The sequence below is a fragment of the Microtus pennsylvanicus genome, chromosome 3 (assembly GCF_037038515.1).
Source record: "Microtus pennsylvanicus isolate mMicPen1 chromosome 3, mMicPen1.hap1, whole genome shotgun sequence".
NCBI lineage: Eukaryota > Metazoa > Chordata > Mammalia > Rodentia > Cricetidae > Microtus > Microtus pennsylvanicus.
This window is the reverse complement of record NC_134581.1, coordinates 61,977,649-61,985,148: the sequence shown is the minus strand read 5'-3', so window position 1 is coordinate 61,985,148 and position 7,500 is coordinate 61,977,649.

Below are 7,500 nucleotides of genomic sequence, written 5' to 3'. Positions count from 1 at the left end.
ACGGCCCAGTAGAACTGCCCTCTCCAGACAGGGCTTCATGTCCCTTCTGTCCCTTTCTGGGAAACGGACTCCCCTCAACTCCAAACTGAGTTCCCAGGGTCCTGTGTACACAATTGTGGGACAGACTGGAGAAGATTGATGTGATGGTGTTAACTGTCAACACGGTACAACTAGAATCACCTGGCGGGAGAATCTCAAGGAGGGATTACCTGGAGCAGGTTGGCCGGTGGGCAAGCCTCTGACAGACTGTCCTGAGCACTTTAGCTTGAAGATACACAGCACCTTTCCCTGGTTTGGGGACGTAGACGGTGTAAAAGCAAAGAAAGGTATCTGAGTACTGAGCATTCATTTTCTCTCCGCTCTTGACTGCGCTGTGACCAGCAGTCCCCAATGTCCTGCTCCTGTGACTTCCCCGCAGTGGAGGACACTGGACTGCGGGCTAAACTAAACCCTTCTTCCCATAAGTTGCTTTTGTCAGGATATTTTCTATCACATCAGCAGAAATGAAACTGGGACACCCAGCATCTGCCTCCTAGACTATGTGGTCAACCTCCTGAGCAGGTACGGGCAAACTTCATGAATGGGGGTGCCTCCCAGAGAACACATGGAAAATGTAGGTTCCCAGGCCACCCTCTATAGCAATGTTGTGTCAAAGATCTTAAAAGCAATGACATCTTTAAATAATGTGAAAGGAAGCCATTTTTATAGGATAAAGATGGTTTGCTAAAATGCACATCCCCCAGAATGCTGTATGAGAAGAGGGGGACCCAAGCATGGGCCCCTCAGTAACTTGCCCACATACATGACTTTGAGGATGATTTTCCCCAGGCCTCCCTGCAAAGATCAGTGCCTTTGCCTAGAGTCTCGTGTCCCTTGCAAATGTCTCCTTTGGAAAGCTGAGGCCATTTCACTACTCCAAAGCCCTGAGCAGGTCTTTGAGCAGGCCATCCTCAAGCAAGTTAGCAGCCTCCGTTATTGTTATCCAGCATGTGGGAAATGTCAGGGAGGGCTTCTGGCCCAGGCCATCTGTTTCCCTCTGTCTGTCTGAGCATGTGCTCCAATATGTATCCTCCTGGTGGATCTGGTTCATCACCACAATCATCATACCACCAACCTGTAGTTCAGAGGTGTTTCCCCAAACAAGGAGGAAGCTGAGATGGGCTGGCTGATACCTACCCCACTCATGATCATGGCCAGTGCCTCAGAAAGGATAGCTGGTGCTGGCCCAGGAAGACGCAGGCACAGGCCACAGCCCCACAGACCCTGTCTTCAGATTCTCCCCAGGTGGCCTGAAGCATTTAGAAGCCAGTGTTGACACAAGATGAATATGACCACCTTACTCTGGGAATCAATCTTTCTCCTAAGGAACAACAGTGGATCTTCAAGCTATCACCAGGGTCTTTCTAGTCTCCCAGGGAGCAGAGGGTTCTGAGAGTCTCCCCGAGAGATATGTGTGGGCCTAGCTAGAGAGGGATTGGGACTCTCTTCTCTAGCCCACAGCTGGGGGACAGCCCAGCTTGTCTAACCTGTTATAAACAGCTCCTGCTAGATGCAGCATTTTCGAGTTATAATTTATTGAGTACCTACTGTGGACCAAGAACTTCCATTCACTCTCTTTGAACGTGCACCACAACCTGCTCAGTGGGTACTAGTATCAATCCCACTTGACAGATGAGGAAGCAGGACTCCATGTTACAGTAAATGTTGGCATCTAACTCAAATCCAGCTACACATGAGTCCAAATCCTGGGTTCTTATCTTTGGGCTCTGTGATGGCTACTCTCTGTGCTCAACATGACCACATCTGGAATCAACTACAACCCGAACAGCTAAGCACACCTGTGAGGGATTTTTCTTGGTCATTTGAGGTGAGAAGACCCAATGCAAGTCTGAGCCACATTCTCCAGTGGCAGCCCCTAGGGAGGACATGGAACCCTTTATTTATTGTCTGCTTGCCGTCATGTTCCCTGGCGAGTTCATCTATCCTGCTGCAGAGGAATTCCTTCACTGGCACTAGACTCTACTTTAGGATTCCAATGCAGACCGAAGACAAGCAGCTTTCTGAGACTTCCCGGGGACTCCAGCTCCAGATTGGGACTGCTGAGACATCCAGTCTCTTGTACCAAACAACTACCGGATTCTCGGCCTCTCTGTTGGGAGACAGCCATTGTTGGACTACCTGAACTCAACTTGTAAGCCATTCTGCTAAATCCCATTCTGTCAGTTCTGTTCCTTTAGAAAGCCCTGACTAACAGCCTCCACCTCAACCACCAAGTAAACCAACCAAGACAAGAGGACACCAGGAAAAGGCAGTAGATATGGGTTACTAGGCCCAGCGTCTGAGGTGACAGAGCAGCCCCTGAGTGGGGATGATGACCCAGAACCACAGCTGATGGGAGGAAAGACATCCCACTGTGTGCTCCCAGCAGTCCAGAGCTGCCTGAGGAGAATACAGATAATCACAGCTTTTCAAGTGGGAGTGGCTAAGCGACCCCTCAGTCTTCTCAGAGAGAAAGCAAAGGACACAGACTTGTGGTGTTGGGGAATCAAACCCAGGGCATCACGCACATCAGACAAGAAGAACTCAGTCAGTGAGTTGCAGTCTTAGCCCGGTACTGTCCTTTGTTTTTGTTGTTTGTTTGTTTTGTTTTGTTGAGACAGGGTCTTGACATATAGCCTAGTAAGCCCTGAATTGGTGATCCTCCTACCTCAGGCTCCCAAACAGTGTTCACCACCACAGTCAGCAGGAAAGTCCCTGAATTATTCCATTCTCTGATCACAGTCAATGAACCCAGAGATGGGAACTTAGTGTAAGGTGAGCCAATGTGACTTCTCTCCTGGGCTTTTTCTTTTGAATTAGTACAGAGACAGGAGTACACTGGTCACTCTTCTGGGTTCACTCCCTCAGGTCCCGCTGCCCTAGGTGAGTATACAAAGCTGATTCCAGCAGCAATTAACTTGACTTAGCATTTCAGGATATGCCTGAACCTTTCAAACATCCATAGGATGAGAGAAGAGTGTAAGGAAGGACAAGGAGGGAAACACAGACATCCCAAATCGCAAAAACAAAACAAAATAAACGTAGCTGAACACCTGACCAGAGGGGCAAGCCTTGTTCTGGAATGACTGACTGCCTCTACCCTTCCTCCTCCCCCTCTATAATCTGGCTGGAGGTGAAAGAGAAGACAGGTTTTTAGGATGTTAATCCACTGTCTTCTCAGAATGCCGGCTGTCTGAATAGAGAGCGGTTTTACAGACTATCTACCTCTGTTTATCAGCATCTGAAAAAGCCAGTGAGCTTCAACATTCTGTTATGATTGGGATATGTTTGCAATATTCCAGGGCTGGCTGCCCACAAACGACAGCCTCCACCCCTTCTCTCTCTCTCTCTCTCTCTCTCTCTCTCTCTCTCTCTCTCTCTCTCTCTCTCTCTCTCTCTCACACACACACACACACACATACACACTTACACACATCTATCCACACTATCCTCTCCTGTGCTGAGGTTTAGTATGAGCTAGGTTTTGTCCCTTGTCTTCAAGAGACCGATCTGATCATCACTTCCTATAGCATGGCTTCATGTGGAGAAGACAATCTGTGTGTTCCAGAAAGGAGAGGCAGTGGAGCCAACTGGAAGGGTCCCAGATGCCTGAAGGTGACATGGTGTCAAGTGTGGGCATCTCAGGCCTGCAACAGCTGGTCCCAGCACTGCAGAGTGGGGTCAGAAGCCAATCTTCCAGGCCAGGCTGACTCCCAGTACCTAAAACTGAAGTCAAGGAAGTGGGGTGGGAGGTGGTGGTGCTAATCATTCCAGTACCAGAGCCAGGAACAACACAGCTCTGCAAACCATGGCCCTTTCCCCAGAGCCAGCCCTTGGCCGAGGTCCTCAGAGTCAACAGCAATCAGAGAGGGAGAAACAAGGACAGGAGAGGAGAGTGTTCTGGGAGACAGCAGTCAGGGACCAAACAAAAGTCCATCTAGTTTGTTAGTCTTTGAGACAACATCCCACTACGTAGCCCAGGCTGGCCTCACACTTAAGATCCCCCTTTCTACAAAGCACTTCCTACTCAAAAGGTGATGGCAGATGCCCAACTGATGGACAGCCCTTCTGGACCTTGATCCCTTTCTAGAAGCTTCTCTGACCTGAATGAGGATCTGTGAGCATGTCCATTTTAGGATGGAGAGAACTGGGCCCTGACACTCTGTGGCTGGCTCTGCCATCCTTCTGGAGACACAGTAAAGGACTGGACTGGCTTTTGCTTGCTGCCTGCAAAATGGAGGCGCGGTGTGAAATAATGGGGTGATCCAGCAGTTGTATGGATAACTGGAATTCACAGCAGGAACAAACATGGCGTCCACATGCCCCCCACAGGCACTACTCACTACTGTCTCTTTCTGGCTTACAACACACTTGCTCTTCTGCCATCTCTTGGTAGGGTCACAGGAGGCCCTGGAGGAAGGCCCAGCAATATCATCCATGTCTGTAACCCCAGAAGGCCAAGAACTAAAGTCAGTGCCTTACCTACTCAGAAGCCACAGTATAACGTATAGAACTGACTCCCCACCACCACACAACTGCCTTCCCTTGATCCTTGGCCTTCCCTCTGTGTGTCCCTGTAAGCTCGGGACTCCATACCTAGGCTCGCCTCTCCCAGACTCTTTCGACTCTTTCTCTATGGTAACTTTCCAAGTGTTTTGGTTTAGCCTCGTGGCAAAGGTCCAAGGGCATTTCAATAATTCTGTTTCTCTCTCCCCCTCCTTCCCTCCCCATATCTCTTTACCACTTCTTGGGGCCCAACTCCTGCCCCTGGTACACAGTGGCATTCTGAGATTTTAGGGGCAATACAGGCTGTTCTGTAAAGTTGCAGTTCTTAGAAAGTTGCTTGGGTCCCATCCCAACTCCTCCAGCCCCCTCCCCTAGCCTCCCCAAACACCCTTCAGGGCCCTTCAAGGAAAACCCAGAGCAAGATAACCCTGAGGGTACGGAGGGAGGATTTTGTGAGATAAAGTGAGTTACTTTAGAGAAGTAACTAATCAGAGCCATTTATTGGTTAGCTGGTTTTAAACTTAAGAAGAATTCTTATTAGCCTGTGGGTGACCTCCAGAGCGCAGTCCATCTGAAAAAGGAGGGCTGGGGGCAGAGGAGAAGCCCCTTCTCCTGCCACTTTCTCTGGAGTCTCCACCCTATATACCTTACAGTGAGCTTCAGAGCCACAGTTTGTGTGTCTCAGTCCCTGCAAGGTCCCTCAAGAACCTAAGACTCAGTCACTACACTCTCCCATGGTCCAGTACTGAAGATGACAGTATTAAGGTAGGGCTGTAGCTTATGTAGCTTAGCTCACGGGGGTAAAACTATCACCTTCTGGATTGGTGTCCTCAGAAAAGAGGCTTGAGTGAGCTGGCTTGTCCCCTCTCCCATGTGAAGACACAGCTGGAAGCTGTCAGTCTGCGCTCTGAAAGGGTCCGCTAGACCATGCTGGCACCCAGTCCTGGGCTTCTCAGTTTCCAGACTATGACAAACAAACTTGTTATTTGTAAGTCCCATGGTGCATGGTGATTTGTTATAGTAGCCTCACTGACACTCGCCCTGACTACTCAAGGGGATAGCTCTTCTTCTTCCTCTTCCTTAACCTCCTCCCAGCATCCACCTATCCCTTCCTTGTCTTTCCTCCCCCACAGTGAACTGTCCCTGGGGCTAAAGGGATACCTGACCAGCGGCTGGCAATAAGTCACTCATAAACACAACTCTCATGTTGTCAATCACAATCCAATTGCTAATCCTCAAGTCAGAGCCCCATTCCAGCTTCCCAAGCACACTGCTGCTTTCTGCAGGGGAGTAGAGGCACAAGGGGACTGGGAACCCATTTTCTGTAGAGTTGCAAGAACCAAGAGCTAAACTTGAAGAGAGAAAGATAAGAGAGGCCACAAAGACACTTCTTGTTCCTGCCAGGCTGACTTAGCTGAGTGAACACAGCCTTGGCCTGTGCAGGCAGGACAGGGCCAGGGCTGGCACTGAACTAAGGCTATCCGGAGAGGCTAGCCGGATAGAAAACACTCATTGCTTTCGTTTGCCCAGACTTCTAGAGAAAGCATTCCCCTCATAAGGGACCCTGACCTCCCACCCTCCACATGGCTCCCAAAGGGCAAGCACTCATAGGCTACTATTGCTACTCTCTAGCCACAAGACATGGCCAATTCTAACCTCCCATAGCCCTTTGCACATGGCTCAAGAATGAACATGTGACTCAAAGCCTGCTCTGTCTTAGCCCTTCCCTGGGGATTTATGTGTGGTCACTAGGAGAAAGAAGATGTCTCTTCCAGTTCACCACTTACCATGATCTGTGTTGGGAGTTGCTCCATTGTCCCAGTCTCACAGAGAAACAGAGTAGCAGAGAGAGAGAGAGAGAGAGAGAGAGAGAGAGAGAGAGAGAGAGAGAGAGAGAGAGAAAGAACACACTGGTTCCCTGAGTCCTTGAAGTCACCTCCCTTCCGCCTTTCCCAATGTCGTGGACCGATGAATACCCTTCTCTGGTGAGCCGGTGTGTTGAGTTCCTGTCACTTCAGCTCAAAGAGTTTCTAAGTGACAGAAGAACTGTCTTGCGGTCAGCACATCCACATGGGGGCTGGGCCACCTCGGGAAGTGACAGCTCCTCAGGAAGAGCTGGACAACCTCCTGCCAGGAACACAGCAGAGGAAATTTCTGGATCCAATTGTGCCAGCTAACAGCTAACATTCATCAAGCGCCTGATGTTTTATAACCATTACCCTGGCTAGTCTTCACAACACCCCTGGAGGAAAACATTGCTTCCTCCATTTTGTAGATGAAAAAAAAAAAGAGACCAGTCTCAAGGAGGCTCATTTCCTTGTCAAGGTGGCACAGGCTGGGCTGAAGTGTCTGTTTGACCCTTGAGCCCACGCTCCACAAACACAAAGATATGGAAGCCCTTGGCTCCCCGATTTCCTCAAAGCTTGGACACCTCTGGAGGGGGCAAACGCAGACCTGGTTTCTGCAGTCAGCTCAGCGGCTCCTAAATAGGGCAGTCGATAGAGACACAGCAGCGCTGTGCCCAGGTGAGCAGAGAGGCACATGGCCCTAGCTGGCTCTGGGGACAGGCTGTCTGAAGAAGCACAGGAGTGGAAGAAACCCAGAGGGTGGAGGGGGCCTCCAGGGAAGGGGCAGATAAACAGTGGGCACTTCATACTCCAGTGCCCTGGAGAAGGGACTCTGAGCCTTTCTGTGTGGTGCAGATACTTCAGGGACTCTGCCGGGATCTGTAGGCTTTCTAGAAACAAGGATGTGCATAAATCAGAAATTTGTGCACAATTTCAGGGATTGTCTAAGACCCCGCCCCCGCCCCGAACCATGCGTGGAATCCCAGTGGCTGAATTCAAAGCTCCTTGAGAAGCATGCAAAGCGCACAGTGGCCTGCTTCAGCCCAGGCAACAACCAACAAAACCTTAGAGAAGCCTGGACCTCCATTACCCCATTTTTTTCCCCAGC